The sequence below is a fragment of the Athene noctua genome, chromosome 5 (genome assembly GCF_965140245.1).
Source record: "Athene noctua chromosome 5, bAthNoc1.hap1.1, whole genome shotgun sequence".
Classification (NCBI taxonomy): Eukaryota; Metazoa; Chordata; class Aves; order Strigiformes; family Strigidae; genus Athene; species Athene noctua.
The window spans coordinates 58774150-58796275 of record NC_134041.1 but is presented as its reverse complement, the minus strand read 5'-3'; the positions used below and the strand labels follow the sequence as shown (position 1 = coordinate 58796275).

Genomic DNA, 22126 nt, shown 5'->3' with positions numbered 1-22126 from the left:
TGTAACAACATTTCTGAGAAACACCTACAGTTACCACAGAGTGCTAGATTTTGTAATTTTGCTATGATCTTGACACTCTACAATAAATGTTTGTAGAAGTGCTGCTACTATATAATCAGTTATGTTTTCCTAAATCCATTCATGTTTTCCCCTCTACATTTATGGAATGATTATTTAGTCACTTTAAACTGGAAAAGCCTCTTCTCAGGAGTTAAATTGTGTAATCTTAACAGCTTATTCTACTTATAGTTAATTGCTCTTAACAGTGATGCACCATTACAAGACAGCATAAAGGAGCTAAAAGGCTGAATTCCAAATCACAGTCCAAAAGTTGTAAATACATTGACAGATACAGAAACTATTGCCAGTCAGCCTTAATTGATTACTCCCATAGCTATTGCTCAATTAAAAGTAGATCACAAATGTGAAAGTGGAACCTCCTTTACTTGAGTAGCTTTTATTTAGTGAAAATATTTAAACACTATGTTATAAAAGCCTTTGGATACTAGATATCATCTTCTTGGGGAAAAAAATAAAAAAATAAAAAAATATTTCCCTGGATAATACCTTGAAAAAGGACATCAGGAGCTAATTACTGGATGAATTTTATTTAACAGCATTGAATGGATATTTTAATTAAATCTCAGGTTTACAAGTCTGTGATGAAAAATGGATACTACCAATCTGTGGACCTCTATGTGGAAAGTAACACAAAACCCAAAATACATTTAAGCCATCCCTGCTGTTACTGAAGCAAATGTGAATATATGTTATCAACAAAATGCAACAGCAAAGGCGGGATAATATTATAGTACATTCAGTGGAAGACATTTTAGATACCACTACATTTGTGCCTCACTGCAGTTTTTTCCATTGGTGTACTTCTAAATAATACAAAAGAAATTATGAGCTTTGAATGTGAAGTATGTTTACTAATTAATAAACTGCAACCTGAATCTACATTTGATTTCATAGTAACAGAAGATTTACATTCTTCTGTTACCTCCATATTTTCACACTCCTCTTTCCATATTTTCTTTAATGTTTTCTACTTGCTTTTCTCTTCTTAATAATTTTCAGTGAATGGTTTCTCTTCTGGTAGAGCTGTAAGGCAACACTTAAAACTGTAGCTACAGTAATATCTTTTGCACTCTAATGCCAGTAGAAATATGGCAAATCTTGGAATCAGTTTTAAAAGCATATTTTGTACCAATCGTTCTCAGCTGGTAAGTCAGGACAAGGATGCAATTTTTTTTTTTTTTTTTTGAGCTATCACCTGTCACGGATGAAAGTATTGACACAGTAATGATTTAGTAAGAAATCTAGATTTATTAATAACTAACAGTAATTTATCATTAAAAAACAATTCAGAAATGTTGAAAGAAAGAAAAGCAACTTATTTACAGATTCTAAAATGACAAGAGTCACACTAACTTAACAGTACCTTAATTTATACATATATACATGTACAAAGACACACACAGAGACAAAAGTATTTGAATCCAGTAGAATGAACACAAAGCGTACAAACACACACACAGAAATAAAAGTATTTGGATCCAGTAGAATGAAGTACGTACCCACACACCAATAAACAGAGAAAGAATGGGTGAAAGAAGTTAGCTCAAAGAAAAATTTCCCTCTCGAGTTTAAACACTCCCAATGCCTTGGCATTCCTCCACGGGCGATAATAGAGACTCAAGCGGGTGGACTTCACCCCAGCCTTCCCTCAGCTCTGGCAGCAGACAATACCTTAAGGGTTTTGGTACCTGAGAGGCATCCCAGCGGAGATGCTGGTCACAGGCCCGCTTGATCCAGGACAGCTCAAAGGGTCTCCCTCGTGGTGGAAATTTATAGGGTCCAAGATAACTGACTTTTGTCAGATAGGAACAACTAAGTATTCTGGTGCCCTCCAGCAGTTGCACAAGAACTCGATGAATGTGCAACTCTGTTATTGTTCCCATTTGACCACACCCCAGGCACAGGTGTACCAGGCCATTAGGAGATGATGGGCTGTTATAGCCATTTCTGAGCAATTGGGAGGGCAGGAGCCAGGCTCCTAAGGGGGCACCTTAACCTTAGCAGAACTTATCTCCACAGATTGGTGTAAAGCCCTGGGGATGTGGGTGGAATCACACCTAGCACCAAGCAGCCCAACAAGGAGGGGCGGGGAGAGGTAAGAATTGCCCCACAACACCACCCCTCTCCACCCCCATGCATTTGTTTTCAAGGAGCAAAGGCTAAAGTTCTAGCAGCAGCAGTCGCACCTAAGCCTGTATATGAAGTAACCTTTTTTCCTTCCAAAAAAGGACAGTTATGATCTTTAATGTTGATCTAAGAAACACTTAACGTGATTTTTCTTTGTAAGAACTCCCTAAAGCTCTAGGAAATAAGAGCTAAAATGAAAGCTATACTTAATACTTCACATTTCAAATGCTTCTCTCTTCCTTCTCCCCCCACCCCCCATGTATTTAATAAAAGGTTTAAGAGTTTGAGTAGGACTGCACGGAGGTAAGCAGAGATTTCTGACTGAAAATCGTAGGCTCAAACTACTTAATGCTCAATGGTGGGAGGATCCCATTATCACTTTTGATTCTCTGGGCCTGTCTGCCTCATCTCACTTAACATATCTGAGACACCGTCAAGGAAAATTTCTGAGATCCCATTCTTGTGCCTTAGTGTTCTCTTACATCATTGTATTTTCTGTGGCTATGTATGAAGTTAGCTAAGCCATCCCACTGAGATTCTCAGCCAATAAGGACAGTTTCAGCTTTTACCACACTCAAGCATTTTATCAAGTTTCAGCATCTTTTAATTGATTTCCTTTCTCCCATTTAGTTCCCATGTCCTTCAGTGTGGATTTTGGATAGCCACTCTTCTTTCACACATCCAGTCAGGCACAATGTGAATCTTTTGCATTGTCACATCTCTCAAGGGATGCTAGGTTGACAGCGACACATTCTCTATCATGATTATGCTTTAGATAATGTTAAATTCTTATCATTAATTATTTCATTTTGGAACACTGACAGTGGGCTTAAAATTAGAGGATGAAGCATGCCTACATAGATTTGCTGGGTTAAGAGAAATTAAATATAAACAGAAACAAATTTTGTGCTTTTGGATAGGGATATTGCATCCCTTAAAAAGACAGAAAAAAATAGAAAGATAACAACACTTATAAGCCCAGAAGGGAAAGGTTCTCTAAACCTGATTTTTTAATATTTATTTATTTAAAATATAGGCTTTTTTAAAAGAAATCTGCAGTCACGTTTTGGCCCTATCCTCAAAAAAACCCATACCACCACCATAAAAAACTAGCCTCACCAATGCCAGTACACCTTTTGCTGAGTACCGCCATAGGAACAGTAGTACAAGACTGTTAGAGAAGAGACATGACTATCTACAGGGTACATCAGATTCAGATTCTAATGCTGTGCAACATATTCCAGCACTCATAGCAGCACCACCCTCAAACAATTTCAGGAGGTTATGATGACACTAATTCTCTCTCAAATGTTCCCTGACAGTCATCAGTGCAGAGAATATCTTGAAATCCTTCTTTAACTTTGCAGCAAGTTTAATATACAATAACAGTCATCTTAAATTCTGTTCACATTCTCTATTTCTTCCTAATTTAAGTACTCATATGCAGTATGCAAAATTGAGAAATGAATCTATGCAAAACAACTGGCTAAAATGAAATACAGAGAATTTTCTTCCCTTAAAAAAAAAAAAAAAAATCCATATCCCAAAACAACACTGGCTTTAAATAACAGTAACTTAATTCCAGGCAATGTATTTTCAATGAGATAATCACACCTCTAGGATACAACAGGGATTGATAGTATATCATGGCTCCTTTTCCCTCATGGGAAAGGACACCACCTCTCATTCTCTATTTCATAACTCACACAGTGCTAACAATTTTTAATTATAAGGACAAACTTAGGACTTAAAATAAATGCCATCTTCTGCTGGATTTCAGAGCCCTCTATTAGGCAAGAACTATCATTAGCCTCACAGTTACTGAAATGAATTGCAGTACATGTTACACAGAAAAACTTGTTACCAATGTTCCTATTTCACTTAAAGATCCAAGAAAAGATGGGAATTAAGACTGTCACTATTTTGTGTGTGAAAAACTCAGGCACAAAATATAGACAGAGAAACATATTTTAGTTCAAAATATATTGTACAATTCTGATAGAGACTTTATTTCATGTTGCAAATCCCGGCCCAATGTGTACATTCTTTAAATCAGCTTTCCAAAAGTCATACAAATTATATGTTTCTCCTGTTTTAAAAAAAAATCATATCAGTTACAAAAATTCTTCTCACAAGACTGGAAACTTTAGATGCACTATTTTGGAACCACCCATTCACCCCCATCATAACTGAGAAACATGAAGTATACAATACTGTATAAACTGCCTCCAGGTTGATCTTTAATAATAAGTTCTGATCACTTTTATGTTCCAAGTATAAATACACCTTAGAAATTTAATCCTCTGTAGATGCTGGAAATGATCCCCCAGATTGACTGGTAAGATTTAAAGTTAACATCACATTAATATCGAGTATTTTAGTGCAGATCAGTGAACTTTTATAACAAACCTCCCAGTCATACCCCTCCTACCATGCTTTGGTTTGTACCATATTCCATGTCAATGAACTCAGTTTCGCAGGAATGAAACCAAAACAGAAGATGACCACTTACTATAAAAAAAGCCTGCTTTAAATATAGAATTTTTCACCTGTTTTTGTCATGTTAGTTTTACATATTAACGGAGATGATGACATTAAAGCTTTAAAAACGGGGGAAAAAAAACACCGTGGCAATATCTACTCTATTTTTAGGGAAATAGCAGTTCTCACTACTCTTTTTTACAACATGCAGATTCTAAGTGGAACAGAAAGATTATATGAAAACAATATAATCCAGTAGAGTAAACCCATGCTGCAAAACCATAACCCTATAGAATTTATTAAATAATAAATCCACAGCATGATTGATTCTGAGTTGCTAGCTCAGCATGTAAATGTTCTTGCTGATGCTGACAACAAAAAGAATACCCATCACTATTTCCATGAAGTATGCATTTTAGACAATTGAATTTAAAAACACTTATTGCTTAGCCCCCATCTCCAACATATAGCTGCAAGAGCAATTTTTCTCTCAGAGCTCACTACAAATGGTACTTTAAGTTAATACGTTTGCTTACTAAACCAGTAGCTGTACGTGGATAATTCCTTTAAGACACCTTGCTAATCTTTTTAAAAAAGAAAGCTATGACAATGCTATTAAATAATGAGGTGTACTACTTTGTTAATGTTGGTAACATGCAAGGCATAAGTTGCATCAGAAAACATGTGTTGCATCAAAAAAAGGAGATAGTCTTTTGTACACAGCTAAGAAAGAGCAAGTACGAACATATATTAGATATAACACTGTAATGTTCAATTTCTCTGTAAATGTTCAGTAATCCATTAGTTCAGTAATCCAATAGTTTACTCGTATGAGAGCATGAGACAATTTTCTACATTAATATTACAGAACTGTCAAGTCACTTATTTTTCTAGAAACGTATCTTTAGCTGGAAGTCCCTGGTAACCTTTTAGCATTCATTTTACAGGAAATACATCCATTCAGCCTTTGAGACAGGCAATGTAAAAGCAAACAGATGTGCTCAACAACTTGTGCAATATCACTAATTGAGTAGCATTAGAATTAAGCTAAAGAACTTCTGTGAAGCAATGAGCAATAAAAATAAGTATACAAAAAAAAAAAAAGATGTTATTAGAAAAGACTGCTGTACATGCAGGTCAAATGCAACTGTCATAATCAGTCATAAAATCAGTCACCTTTATAATCAGTCTTATTAGACTAATTAGCACATATATAACTAATTTTATTTTTATCCTTGTTTATCTTGTGATTTATCTTTCTTTGGTCTCAATCCATGGGGGTTTTTTATAGTACAGTAACAGCACAAAAAAGAGACAAACTATATCTATGTATATTGAAACAGTACTAAGGTATGAGAGATAGAAAAGGTAGACAGAAGAAATATACTTTTCAAATTTATATAAGATAAGGAATCTGCATATGCAGAATATGCAGGAACTCTCTCCAACCACCCAAATCTTATATATAATCACGTGTCAATTAAAGCAAGGTCAGCTATTCTCAATATTCATAGATAATCATTTTACCAGATCAATACCAGATATAAATTTGTTCTGGAAAAGGCAAGTATGCCCAATAACCCTGGAAGACATTTTTGTAAAATTAGACACTCCTCATATTGCAATATTTTCAAGAGTTGTCTCAGACTGCAGTGCAGCCTGCCCTCTGCTCTTCCTCGGCATTTTAGAGTCTAACCTAGTGGTTATAGAAATGCTTTTGTCCTTATCCACTTCCCATTCTGAAAGAGCAATTTACCCAAACCCGAATGTGATTTTAACCTTTTTCTGGAATTTATGGTTGCAGTAAAACACAATTTCACTTGACCATGACCTAAGCCTACTGAGATCATTTGACTACTACTAATGCAATTACTTTTTCCCTGAGAAGCAGTACTGTGTCACACAGTCAAACAACCTGGAAACCAAAAGTGAAGTTTCCTTATCTTTTTTGGACTGACACAGACATACCAGAAGTAGGATATTTATTCTAAAAAACCCAAAACAAATCTAGAAAACAACAGACAGGCTGATTTTCTGTTGCGGGAAACAAAATTAAGTTTGGTCAGACCAACACAATCCTATGGCAACCTTCTACATTTAAAGGCTGGTATTCATTCTTAAGCCATTTTTACACTGGTAAAAGAGCTTTGCAGTGTTTGTATTTCATTATTTCTTCTGTTTAAAGAATTTATCCTGAAAAGTGAACTGATTTTTTTGGGGTGTTTGTAATAAATACTTCTCAAGCAATCATACTAAATCTGTCTTTAATCATCAGCGTGTAACATTATAAAGACAGCTTGGAAAACCATAATTTTGTTATATACAAGTAGATAATGAAAATGCAACACAGAGGATTAACACTGAAAGACAGGATATTTTTCCTTGTTATGAACTGAACAGAATCTTAAACAATTAACAAGAGTCTTGCTGTGCCTGAATCTTTCATGCCAATACTGAACTTAGTACAGAATTTTTATAGCTTGCTCTAGGGATCATTAGGAAAAACACGCATAGAGGACAGTATTTTCTTCTGAAAAACCATGGAAACCAAAACATTTCTACAAAAACTCATGAACTACAGTAGCACCGATTTTATTTTCTCCATGTTAATCTGTGTGGAAAAAATGAAACTTTTACACTCAATTTGAACATGTAAAACTGAAAAATTACAGATCAAATCATTAAGAGCACTTTATTCAGAGACAAGTTTAACACGTCCTACTTTATCAGTCTCCTTTTCATTATTTCCACTTATTCTTGACATTTTTAAATATAATATGATATGTTATTAAGAGATAAATAGCCTACAAATTTTACAGTGGGTTAAGCTGCAGGCTTTGTGAGTTCAAGTCAAAACCTAAACTCTCTATCTGATGTTCAGTACAGTTCTTTAAGCATGAAAGCATTTAAAGAGATGTTTCTTCCACATACCTACAAGATTAGAAGTATTAGTCCTTAAATTACTTAGTTTTCTTGTTTGTGAAGAGGCTTCTCAGATGAAAACATAAGATAAAAATCACAATTACTTAAAAAAAAAGTAATTTCAGATTTTTCAGCTAAAACTTTTACTAGGTTTAGTAAAAACTAAAACAGTGGGTTTTGTTGTTTTCTGGTTTGTTGGGGTTTTTTAAAAAGGAGAAACACAAATAGATGATTTTTTGGATGCCTTCACCTTTGCATGTCCAATCTGAGATGTGTTTAGGAAGACTTTTTCAGATATATACGACTTAGTAATTTTTTTTAAACTGTGTCTTTGTATATTTTCTTGAAAAAAAAGAGAACAGTTTCTCTACTGGCTATTTTGAAAATTTTGGCCAAAAACCTTCTTTCATCAAAAGCCTGCTACTTTTTTTCCCCCTCTTTCTAAAAAGAATGTAAAACTTCCTAAATTATAACAGAAAAAAATAAATCAAAGATTATTATATAAGGCAGCATGAACAGCAAAACAATTTAAAACCACTCAGTAGCTATTCATAGTGGCTTTAAATGTCAAAAAAAAAAAAAACAATCTAAGGTGAAAAACAACTGAAATCAACAACTGGTGATTGCAACTATTTGTGTGTATTTGGTCATTCAGAGTAAAAGCCCAAAGAAGAGAAATGACTTACGCAATTTATCAGACAAAACCGCCACAAAATGTAAAGAAGTCAGCAAATCATTTCCCTGTGTTAGCCATTAGGAGGTACAAAATACAACTGATTTTTAATGCATTCAACTGTGAGTGAAGCTTTCTTTTCCTTAAATAACTAATGCGGTCTGCCATTGTAATGTATTGCCTTTACCACTCAGAAAATGAAGGCAGAATCAACTGCAATCAAACAGAAATGCCATTATAAGAGTTTTTTGAGAATCTTCTTTCTACCAGTTGGAAAAATGAGTTGTGTGATGCCTCAAGTGCTATTTTCTCAACAGCCTATAGGGGGTTTCCAAGACCCCTTAGAGACAGAGATGAACATTTCAATGCCAAATGACTACTTGTTGACTCTTCTGTCACGGTGGCATATTCACATGTAGAGATTCAAAAAGGTAACTCCATGGTCTCCTGTTACACTCGGAGTTTCCATCATACCTCCCTAATCTATGTGTAGGCTCTGATCTAATTTAAACTGATGAGTACATAACCAAATCTTAAAAACAAAAAGTAACAAATTCAAATTGTTTTAGGCCTTAAATTTGCAGTCATGATGGAAGATACCACACGTGTTACAGTCAGACTGACCAGCTGGCAGGGGACATATTTGTGAGATTTTCCTGGAGAAGGATTACAGACAGAGATGCTGGAATTTTCTAGTGACTGCAGATGTCTCTGCATTTAAAGCTATGAGAATAATAGGGAAGTTGTGAGTGGTTGCAGTAACAAGAGAGAAGAAAAGAGCTTCTCAGCACCTAGAAACATCTAGAAAGGTAGATTCAGAAGTTACGAGCAAATAAAATGGTTTTTTTTATTCCTATTGTATTTGGGACAAGAAAACTCTGGCTATAGTCAAAATCCTTATTTGAGGATCCCTATTTGGTGATTTAAGAAAACGTCATCTTCAACTTCCAACTGCAAAACCTCAATGGGAGGATAGCATCTTCTCAGCCTAAACACGGTAGCTATGTGATCTCTTGACATCTCTTTTGACACAAGGTAAAATATGTTTGCTATAAGAGGCAGACAAAATCACTATATTTCTGGGAAGCTGAAAGTTTCTAAATCATGCCCTGCCTATCTCCTCTGGGAACATCTTTTGGAAACCAGTAACTTCACAAATTTCATTAGGAAGGTGAACATGCTGATGCGTAGCTCAGAGAGCACATCAGAAATACATTTTATAAATACTCCTTATTCCATAAATTTATAGCATGCAAACCCCAAAAATACAAAAATAAGAATGCACAGCAGCTTGTTCATCATTGTCAAAAACTATGTTACACAGTAACTTGATCACTAACATCAGTGGAAGCAACAGAATTGTCATTAATCCTTGTGAAAAGATAAAATAAGCACAGAGATAAAGGAATACAATATAAATCAAACTGCCGTGTCTCCTCAATATCTATAAAAGTAGTAAGTGGTGATCAGTTAAAGGATGTCTGAATACTTAGTTCTCAAGCTAAGATGCTGAGTAAGCACAAAATGACTGCTGCTTAAACAGATTAAGATAGCACAAGTTGCTCTTACTCATTTTACTATTTCAGATATTTTTGTTGCTTAATGGACCTAAAAATGTTTAGATTAAGTTTATTAAATATGCAGTATTGATTGTACATTTGTAAAATTTCAGAAATAAGTTTGCCTTCTTTTATTTTCCTTTTTAAAAAAGCTACCTTGTTCTCTACGTGCATAAATTAGAATCAGCTTTACTGGATGGTGAAGTTACATTTCTGCAAAGGAACATACTTTAACAATCAGGCTTAAGGAACAAAACTGTAGTTGATAAAAGTGGTTACTAGACATATAGCTACACACTTACATTGTGGTTGTGCAGGGTGGAAAGAAAACTTAGGTAAAAAAATCTCCTTCAAAGAAGTGAAAAAGACACTTCAACTAATTTATTTTAATCACCTTTAAGAATAATAAAAAGAGTTTTAATGGTCAAGAACTGAAAGACTTGGTTGAACTATCTTATTACTTTCTGATTATGAGATAATCTAAAAAAAAATGTAATTTGGATGGGAGGGTATGCTGGGCAGCTGACTCAAGTTGACTAAAAGGATATTTCATGCCATATAATGTCATGGTCAGCAATAAAAACTGGAGAGGGGGGTAAGGTAGTTGTCTGGAAGATAACCATCACTCAGACTAGCTGGGCATCGCTACACTTATGGGATGGTGGTGAGTGACTGCCTTTGCTTAGTTTGTTTTTCTCCTCTCTTTTTCCTTTCCTTGTTACAATGTCTTTATCTCAAACTGTGAGTTTCCTTGCTTTTGCTCTTCCTATTTTCTCCCCAACCCACTGTGGTGGTGCAGGGAGTGAGCAAGTGGCTGAGTGATGCTTAGCTGCTGGCCAGGGTCAACCCACACCCCATCAGTTAGCAGTTCTGCACAAATATCAACTTTCTCAATAGAAGTCCTAAACTGATGCTTGAACCAGTACTTGCTCATGCTTGCTCTTCCTAAAATCAGACCACTCTGCAATGAACACACATACCCTGATTTGGAAAGTAAAATCAAATTTAGAGAATCAAGCACTGGCTTAAAAAAGTTGTTCCTGACACGGGCTTTATAAAAGTGTTCTGTATGCAGTCAATGAAAGTCATCAAAAAGATTAAATATGCCCTACAGACATCCTGTCAAAACGTTATGAAATCCCATAGCCACCCAAATAATCTCTCTCTGGAAGTTACTTATGAGGAATGTTACATTCAACCTTCTGTTTCTCTCCCATAAAGTTACAGACATCTAAATGTAGCTTGAAAATGACATTTTCCTTGAAGTAGAACTCCAGGTCCTTGACCCAGTATTATTCTAAGTAGGTTATGGAATACAAATGCATCTATAATAAGGTTCCTAGTTTTAGTTGAGTTTTTGCTTTTAATTTGCAATTAATTATGCTAGAAATTATAATACCGGTCTAATCTTCAACAAAACAAAAGAAAATTATATGTATACACAACACTCAATAGCATACTGACAAGTTCGCTTAGCACATTTTGCTGGGCAGTCAAAAAATAACTGGAACAGTAATTTGTTAAAAATGTCTTTTTTCAAATTCCTCAACTAACTTTTTCTTATGGCAATCCACTTTTCTGCTTTAGTAGCATGGCACTTATATGGAATACATTCTCATTGGAGTGAATTTAATTTAAGTTCATATCTAAGTCCAAGTACAAGGCATTTTATTCACTCAGTATTCAGACTATCTTGAACACTGTTCAATAAACTGCATTCACTAAAGAAAATAAATTTACAAATCACCTTTGGGGAAAAAGGTCAGAAAAAAAAGAATGCCTATTCTAACTATCTCTGCAAAAAGCAATATGAAGACTCTCTTCAATACCTTATTGTACTATGATCTCTTTTCTCTATATTTCATATGTACTAAGAAGCTCTCTACCTACTACAAAAAACAAATTCCAGCATTTTAGTTAATATTAAGTGGTTTTATTCTCTAATAAGGTATTGTATAAAATGAGCAATTGGTGTCATTATCTCTACTCAACACTAAAAAAAAAAAAAAAAAAAAAAACAAACACCACACTACAAAAACCCACCACCACTACTGCAAAAAGTGATTTCACGCCAGACCCCAACATTTGTTGAAACCTTTGGTTATTTTGTTTGTATGGGATAAACAAGATCATGTTTTCTGTTAGAATTTAGTGTTACATGTGAGCTTTTCTTTTTCTGAATAATCTTAAATTACAGCTTCTTACCACAGAGTTTAACTATGAACTTGTGACCCACTGTTTCTTAGAAACCAAGGTACAAGACAAACATTGGAAGTGTTGTGGATTTTTTTAATTAAACTCCATATTCTAGTACTTGAAGACAGTATGAAGCACATTGTACTTTTCACTGATCTCCAACATTTATCCATTTTTATATGAAATGTCTTTATTCATGTAGACTCCTGGGGTCTGTATGTACCATAAGCTTCCAATCCACTGAATATCTGGTTTTTACGTGCATAAACCACAAAGTGCCTGGACTAGAGGATGCTTTCGATTTTTAACTACACAGAATTAGCCACTGAAAAGAAGGCTTCCACAACAGAATATTTAACCCAATATAAAATGTCCTCTAAAATTTTAGAAATCTAATAACGGAATGCCCAAACGTATGATCTTTAATGCATCGGTGAATTCCATAAATGCAATTATCTACATGCTAGACATTAAAACATCTAAACATAACAACTGTATAAAAACTCTGCATCCTGAACTGCCATGTCACTCAGAGTCAAGTCTCCCAGCAATTCACGTTCATTCCTAATTCTGCTTTAGGAAGATGCAGAAGAAAATGCTTTTGCTGCCGTTTATACTGCTAGTTGAGTATACTGCATTGCTTTATGCTTTCTACATTTCTGTTAGTTTTTCCTGCAGATGACAGTTAAAAGGTCTCATTCTCAGTCCTACCTTACACAGGACCTTGAGATCCCCGAATATAATATTTTGGACCAGAAACCTTACCAAAACAGCATTCCCCTGTAGAAGATAAAAGACCAAATTTACAGCTGTCTACAACAGTAGTAGAAATCACCTACTTACCTCTTTCCTAATATCAAGTTAAACCTTTAATAACACTCTATTAAACCAAATGCTACATAGTGATGGAGCTTATTTTTTGTCCTTGCTATTTCCACAACAGTGCAGGTGCTGACCTCTATGGTCAACAATGGACAAAAACATCCAAACACCAGGCATGGCGGCACAGGCAGAGTCAGGATGAAATGTACAGGAGCAAACATTTCGAAGAATAAAACACCATTGCAAACAGGTGTGGAAATTGCCTTCGAGGCAGTGGAGTTGATCCCCACCATAACTCTCTAGTTCTCAGTATCCTGCTTGTGCTATATGCAGCACCAGGCCCGTACCCACATGACACCAAAGGAAGAGTTGCTTCGGCTAAATGCTAAAAAGGCCAGGTGTAAGAAAGCTTCAGGGTCCTGCTTTCCAACTACTAGCAAATAAATATTCTTGGCTTTTTAGTGTTATCCTGACAATGAATATCTTTTACTATTTCTGTATGACATTTTCTTCTTGGGCCCGTGCAGCATTCTAGGGACATGTGTGCACACATCTATCTATTGCAAAAATTGCTGCTATCACCATCAGCTGAAAAGCGTGAGACACACTGATGATTACAAGACAGCTTAAGCTTGATCAAAAACTATGAGACTTCTATTAGTACCAACTGGACTTGTGTAGCTGAACACACCACATTCCTCCCATTTCAGAAATTCAGATGCAAGGGAGGAATTATTTAAAAAAATGCAGATAACTGTGGGTTTTTACAGCCTCTTCACAATACCCTATACACCATTTATAAACAAAACTAAATGTTGCACTCCAGCTTGTTTTTAATTTACCAGACTTCAATAAGTAATTTTTTATGAACGCCAGACTCAATAGGAGGAAAGATTGATGATTCCATGAGAACCAAAATTTAGATGTTCTATTTTAAATTTCTACCTTCTTCATATAATCACTTTACAGAACACAGTTAGAAAGGACCCCTGGAGATCATCTGGTCCAATCCCCCTGGGCAACTGGCTCTAGGTGATAGAGCCACCTAGAGCCAGTTGCCCAGGACCGTATTCAGAAGGCTTTCTAGTATGTCCAAGGAGGGAGGCTCCACAACCTCTCTGGGCAATCTGCTCCAGTCCTCAGTCATGATCACAGTTTAAAAAAAATAAAAAATAGCACACTAAAATGGCGTTTTCAAAAGCAGACTATAAATTTTACCTAAACCAAAACAATTATCACTTTCCTACTGTTCAGACTGCTGGCATGAACTTCCTCCAGCAACTGCAAATGACTACAATACTTAAGTGCGTTGCTAAAGAGAACAAAGCCCTCATATGTACAGCCATTTTGTGACAACCCTGAAAAGTAACCAACATGTGCCTCGGACACCAGTCAGTGGTTGGACTTTCCTGACAGACAGAATCTTCAATTCCCATTTTAGCTGAAAACATTTAGAAAGGCCAGGATTGCTGCAGAATCACAAGCTCTGAATCACAACAGAACCAAATTATTTCAGGTTATTGAAAAAAAATCCCTTGATGAAGTTTTAAAGTAAGGTTTTATCTCTCCTTTCAAAACCTATTACTCAGGACAACATCTGCCTAGTTTTGCCTGTTTAAAGTAGCATCACACAGTTCCTAATACTAAGATACATCAGTCTCCAGGTGTTTTGAGACTAAATATATCATTGTGCTATAATATTTATTAATCAAATGATTCTTAGGGAAGTATTTTTTCCACTACTTCCACTGCCATAAAAATAGTCATAAAATATTCAGAATATTTAGGTTGATGCTTCTCTACACTTGCCCTATACAATCCCAAATTACAGGTAACTTGAAAGCTACATAGTGATAGTGTTGAAGTGAAAAATTAAGACTGCTACTTTCTGTTCCCTCAATGCTTGTATAACTTTTTGAAACCTAGAAAAATAAGTCTAAAGGGAAATTACCAAGTACCTTTCTATCAATTAAGTAGATAACAGCATATTTTAGTTCTAAAAAGAAACTGAACATTAAATTGCTTGCCTTGTCACACTATCAACTTTTTCCTTTACAAAAGACAGGTTGCATTCTGTAATGTGTGAAATTATGTCATTTTCTGCATTACAATTTAATATACAAATACTGTGCACTACGTATGTATACATGCAGATATGTATGTGTGTGTTTATATACTCTAAGAATATGGCTGGGGAGCAAATGAAGGCAACGAAGAGCAAAAGAAGGGCAACGGAGCTGGTGCAGGGTCTGGAGCACAGGTCATATGAGGAGCGGCTGAGGGAACTGGGGGTGTTTAGTCTGGAGAAGAGGAGGCTGAGGGGAGACCTCATCGCCCTCTACAGCTACCTGAAAGGAGGTTGCAGAGAGCTGGGGATGAGCCTCTTTAACCAAGTAACAAGTGACAAGAGAAGAGGGAATGGCCTCAAGTTGTGCCAGGGAAGGTTTAGACTGGATATTAGGAAGCATTTCTTTACAGAACAGGTTGTTAGGCGTTGGAATGGGCTGCCCAGGGAGGTGGTGGAGTCCCCATCCCTGGGGGTGTTTAAGAATCGGGTTGACTTAGCGCTGAGGGATCTGGTGTAGTTGGGAACTGTCAGTGTTAGGTTAATGGTTGGACTGGATGATCTTCAAGGTCTTTTCCAACCTAGACGATTCTGTGATTCTGTGAAACAGAAAGACTGTTTACATTGTCCTGGGCACTGTGAGTTACTTTGTACTCTTCACACAGGAGAGGAAACTGCTGCTTCTTTGGGTGCAAATGAAAATTACAAGCTTTGCAAAAACTATTGGGAGCAGCAGGTAGGATTGAGAGAGAAGATGACAAGAAGCAGAAAACTCAAAGCAGGAATAGAAACAGAGATGTTTCAGAAAAGAGGCCTATCTATATTAAAGAGCAAAATCGAACAAAGTGGAGGGAAAGAAAAAAAGACTTTCCTGAGATCTAATGTGAACTGTATGGAGTCTGATTCAGCTGGGACATAGCAAGAAGTTGTTGGATTGGAAAGAAAACTGTGAAAGAAGGACACCCACCTTGAAAGTCTGTGGTAGCAAAAGGTAGATCTGTTTCAAATTGGTTTTCTTTAGTACACCTCCCCTAGTTTTCCATAATATTGTTCAAATTTATTTTGTTCTAATAAATCAGACTAGAGATTACTTCAAAGTAACTGGGGTTTCTTAGATGTGCCGCCTACAAAAAACCTCGGTCTAATGCACACATGCTCCTTGCAAATAAAACTGATTTTTCTTTTTTTTTCCCCAAATATTTAATACATTGATTACCCTTTGTGCTCTGTAGGAACAAGGTTCTGTTCTTGATGGTGCCATGGTAGCTTTCAACAGTATTTCTTTTGGAGAGAAAGGCAAGGAAGGAAATCAGTTCCTCCATGGACTGTCATTACAAAAATGTGTTTCAAAGGTTGCTACTGCTGATTAGGTAAAAATGGTAGAAATAGTGACAGAGAAAAAAAATCTGTAAATCTACCCAGTAGACATCTTTCAAAATTAGATAGATCCTAAAAACCAAGGAGATCATTTCCAATTAGCTGCCATGATGAGCTTAACATCTTTCTCGTATCTCTCTTTCATAGACACTAGAAGTCATGACTTCTGCCATCCTCAGCCTCTTCTCTCAAAATGCCCACATCTCAGTTACTCAGCAGAATAACATTCTTTGAGCAGTGAGGTTTGAACACCATGGATTTTCCTCCTGTTACTGAAGATATATCTTAGGTATCAACAAGTCACTAATAAGTTTTTTCTTCACAAATGAATCTAGGCAACTATTTTATTGCTGGGGTCAATTTCACCTAATTCAAGGTACCTTAAAGCTAGTCTAACAACTTAGTCTTTTATTGATGCCTATCTCTTCGGTTTTTAATCTCTTGAAGGAATTACTGTAGATATCTGCAAGTTGAACAGCTAATGTGTAGATGCTAAAGTTCAGGTGGAAAAAATTAGTAGTATGTGTAGATGTACACACATAAACACATGTATATAAATGTAGGTGAAAAGTACCGAGTTAGTGTACAAAGGAAGCAGACACTGCAGAAGGCATACTTTTACAGAAGCATATGCTTTAGAAGAATAGCAGAAAAACTCAGAATTATTCCGTACTTCACACTCTACATACTGGAGGAACAAAAAAGGCACCCAGACCTCTCACCTGGCTGCAGTGGATGCTACTGACTTGGATGCATGCATGGTGTGCACTCACTAGAAACATGTTCACTTTTGCTAATATTTTGAAGATCTGGTAAAAAAAAATAATGTTTCCAGTAAACAATTAACATCATACTTTCAAACAGAATTATTAGAAATCAAATGTGGGGAGAACCTGTTGCCTTTAGTATTGAAAATGTCCAACTATGTGATAGCAAAGAAGGGGGCAGATTATAAAGGCAATAGAAATGCTACAGACTTGCTTAAAAAACTTCACCCATACAGCCTATCTGGTAGGAGATTTTTACGGAATGGTCATCAGCATCTTAAGCACCATGCCTCAAAATAAGGCTGCTTAGAGAGTGAGCAATGAAAGTTAAAACACAGTGTTCCTGCTGGTACTCAGTTTTACTCCTACTGCAAAGGCAACAGCAATGGTAGTACAATTACAGGAAAACTGAACACTGTTTGGGATGTTATCACTTTATGATAAAAATGGCAATACAGCAAAGTCCTTACGTTGTCTTATTAAATGTATTATACATTCACAGTGTGTGTCATAAATTACTGTAAAGAATTCTCTCCTGGCATCTCATACATTTTAAGAATAATTTTTAAAAATACTATGCATAAAGAAAACGACAAGATGACAAGCAGCTAGAGTAAATTTTTTTAACACTGACAGCTAAGTAGATGATTAATAAGTTCAAAAATAATGCTAAAAAATGTTGCCAAGATGACACAAAATTGTTCCAGGCAATTCTCCTGATACTTTATGCTGCAGTCTGTAGTACACATATAACTATTTCTTTATAGACTTTCTATTAAAACATTGCATATTTCCCAGACATGCAGTACATAACAGAACATGACCTTGAAGAAATGTAACCCTAAGAGAAAAGACAGCAACCCAGTATCTGTTCCCATCTACAATCATTACTGGTTTATTTCTAAAATCCATCAATATATAATGATGAGTTTTCTATTAGTGAATTTTGATATTCATGCCTTCAAAATTGTACCTCAAATTGGACTTGAACAGAATTTTTAAAAAATATGGAGTATCTGTCCTCCAGCATCTCAGACTACAAGGCTTCCTAGGTTCTCTGCATCTGGATACCGCTACTTGCTCAGAACCAAAGCTGAACTGTGCATCTCACATCTTAAGCTTCACCACAATACAGAATGTGAGTGTGCCTTATTCTGTTAAATCACTAGAGGGTTTTATTTCTTAAATCAAACTGGCACAGACTGACAGCACGGCATTTAGCACTCCAAGGGATGCCATTTGCACTCAAGACCAGTCAGATAAAAGCGGTAAACAGAACTGGAACTTGGTCTGGAACCCAAAACCTGCCTCTTGCTAGAGTGCTCTATTCCCTCATTTTCAGAATTCACCTCTGGCTTCCCTCTTATTTTCTTGAACATTGACTCAACTCTTAAAAAGAACACTATAGCACTTTTCTTTGCTATACAGGGGCTTTGGCTTACAAATCTTATGCACATGCACAGGGTCTGGACTTACTAATTTGTGCACTGTGTATTATTTATTTCCAACAAAGAATGCAAATCCTTTTGTGTAACTAAAAATATAGGATAATATAAGGTAAAAAAAAATATATTTCATTTTATATTTTGGCTACCTGTTTCACATCACAGTCATAACTGCATGAAACCATTTTTAATTAGCAAAAGAAGAGATAACCGTAATAAGTTACAGTCACAGAACTTTCTTTCATATATAAAAAAGGCTTTTGCATTTATTACAAATTTTATATTGAATGCAGCAATGAACCAAATATAAAAATTATTCAAACTAGATATCTGTATAATGAAATGTCTAAGAATTGAAGAAGTACATATATTATTACTGCAAGCCACATGGTAGGACTACTGAATAAAAAGATCATGTATACACCAAGAATACAAACTCCAACTCTCATTCTCTGTATAGAAGAGAGACTTCAAGGGACAAAATTTAAATTAATAATTGGTATTAGGCATGGTTTTTTAGAAGCAAAAGTACACACAGCAAACCTGCATTAGATGGAAAGCTTTTTAACACCACAATAACAAAAATGCTACAGATTCCAAAAGAAGTAATACGTAAAACTTAGGAACATCTTTATTAAGCACTCATAGTATGGCAAATATCCATAGTCATTTTGCTGTACATCAATCATTTTCTTATATATTCAGAATACTTTACTCAGTACATCTCTGCATTCTAGATCTCGGACTCCAAGAATCTTGTGAAAATTAGGACTGGAGAAGAATATATGGAATGAGCGAGTCCACTGCCCTTTTCCAAAGCTAGAGAATTCATAATGTCTTCAGGCAATCTATTTTACAGTTTAACCAGTAGAAAGTTTCCTTGTATTCCCCCTTAAGCTTTCTTGTTGCAACCTAATCCCATCACTTTTTCCTCAAACAAAATGGGAGTGTGGTGGAAGGCACTATATCACCATTCTCTCATTTCAGCTTCCTTTCATGTATTTGATGCTTGTTATTATGTTTCCATCTTTTCTTTGTCCTTCTTTTTAGGTTTGTCACATCTACTGACTCTGCATCCTGATGTGATGCAGGCTTCTTAGATTGGTTTTAAAGCTATTGAAAGGTCAGCAATTAATGAGTGAAAATCCAGAATATTTTTTTTTTAAAAATTTGCTCTTTAATCACATCTATTCGAAACATGAATTATATCTTTTTCCTGTAACAATTGTTACTCATCCCATAGTAATTTGATAGCATAACACTACTCAACACCACTATGAATGTATCAGTTATCTGACAACAGTTGTAGAGACATCATTATTCCCAGAGTAGAATAAGGAAAATAGTTATATTTGTACAAAGTATTCCATTCCTGGATAAATGTCAGAACAGAATTGATCACTCAGGGGTGGACAGTTGACTTCTTTCAGAGTTTTTTGAATGACCTCCTAGAAGTATAAACAGAAAGGATTTGGGAAAGGATTGACATAGTTAAGGGAAAAAAAAGTTTTCCAAGGACTGAAAGACTTGCTATGCATGTCCTTCTCCTTTCTTTCAAAATCATCAGGGATCTAAGGAACAACAAACAGCCTATAAAAGGTAAGTAAGTTTTTCTTGCAAATCTTTTTAATCTATATCACCAATAGTCAAAGTTGGGAGGTCAGATTTGCCTATAAGTACACATGTCACAACAGCAGAATACATGTGCAGTGTATACATAAGTACTTCTTTCAGGACAGTGGGAAAAAAATTATTTTATGTCATATGTTATGAGTATGTTAAAAGAATATTCTTAGTTTTTCTCCCAGTGTACACCACTTTGCATCTTAACTGTAGAGATCAAATACAACCTCTTTTCCCGGCTTCAATTGCTCTCCAATTCATAACCAAGTTACACCCTTTGTAACTATAGCAACTTGTTATACGAAGAATATTATAGTATTACGGATGTACTTTAAGAGTTATAGTCATTATCTTGTCATTCCTTTAAAAAGTTTTCAATCTGGATCCTCAAAGAAATAACCCCGGAGCCCTGAGGAAAAAACGCATGACATGCTCAGGCAGTATCAACCCTCATACAGAAGGATGAGTCTTGGTAGAAAAGACATGCTGATAGGGTCCAGCCAGAAACTCAGCTGGCAGCAGCAGGGAAAACTGACACAAAACAGGACTATGAGGATGACTGGGGCTTTTTTCAGTTCTTCATGATTTTTCTTCCTCATTGTCTCATTTTCTAATTATATCAGTCATACTTAAGTTCACCTTCTGTCCAGGGTGCTTTTCTTCCACTCATTTTTTCTTGATGCTTTTACTTTAATTATGGTTTTAACTTGCAGCTATTTTCATATTTTGTCTGTGGTGTCAAAAGTATTACCAGAATGACTCAGAAAAAAAAGAAAATAAAATAAATAGAACCACCTCTCTCTGTCTTTATATTTGCACACTGCCTGATCTCAACTATGGTTCCAAAATCCTCTTAAATCCAGGTAAAATTGATTTGCCTTATCTATGGATGTCTGGTATTTTTTCCTGCAGAAATCCTTGGCCCACAATTTGGGCACCTCTATCACAGGAGAAAAAAAAATCATGATACTGAAAGAAAAATCTAACAGTTCATAATGACTGCATTCATCAAAATGTCTTAAAGACTTAAACAGATTTACAGGGTCTATACTACAAAATATAATACACCAATGCAGATAAAGCCTCAAAATAATAATCTTTATTTTTTTAAGAATTCTTTAGTTTCTAGAGCTCATGTTAAAATTGTGTCTACCAATAAAAATATGTACTCTTACAGACTAGAGTTGAAAAAACAAGTAATAAAATTTATAATTTTACTGGTCTTATAAATTGATTTTAGCCATTATTGCACTACACATAATTCACTAAATGTGATAGAATGCTTATTTGGTTGATAGCTAATGTATCCCTGAAGAATAAAAGCTATATTAATATATCATTTTGCCATAAAGGTGATATAGACAGCTAAAGAACATTTTGTCAACTTCAGGAAATAAAAGAACTATTAAGAATTATTTAAAGCGTCATAAAGCACCAGCAAAATGTGCAATTGTCAATAGGGGTAGACATTAATCTTTCCATCCCCTTGAACACACTTTCTACATATTGTGCCTGAGTTTACCAGATGTGCAGCTTTATGCATTGACTACTGCATGTTAAAATGCTGAGGAACAAGTGAACCTTTTAAATGAATAAATATTCCTTGAGAAGCAAAGGTCAAGTTAATGAAACATCAATAATAGAGAAGAAAAAGTCATACGACAAAAACTTCCTAACACCCTCTTAAATTCAATCTCAACTACCTTAATGACTTTTCATATTGAATATATCCCCCCTTCCCCATTTATTTATAAGGGAAGAAGTTACTTTCATGGATTATTTTAAATTTGACAGTAAAAAAGCAGCCCTATGGCAACATACAAAAACCATCTGGAGTACTGAGTATTGGACTTACTCCCACTTACACTTCAAGAAGAATCCTCCAATGCAGCATTTACAAAACTAAACAGATTCAAGAGGTTAAGGTACCTTACAATCCTCTGTGTACTAGGCTCTTCTGTTTGAACTATACATGAATAAGACTTGTT

The 22126-nt window shown here is 35.4% G+C and overlaps 1 protein-coding gene across 9 annotated transcripts in view; it reads right to left on the bottom strand.

Moving 5' to 3' along the window:
- The window catches only part of ATRNL1 (attractin like 1), a 520660-nt gene that overhangs the window by 357255 nt on the left and 141279 nt on the right, over nucleotides 1-22126 (bottom strand). The window lies entirely within an intron of this gene.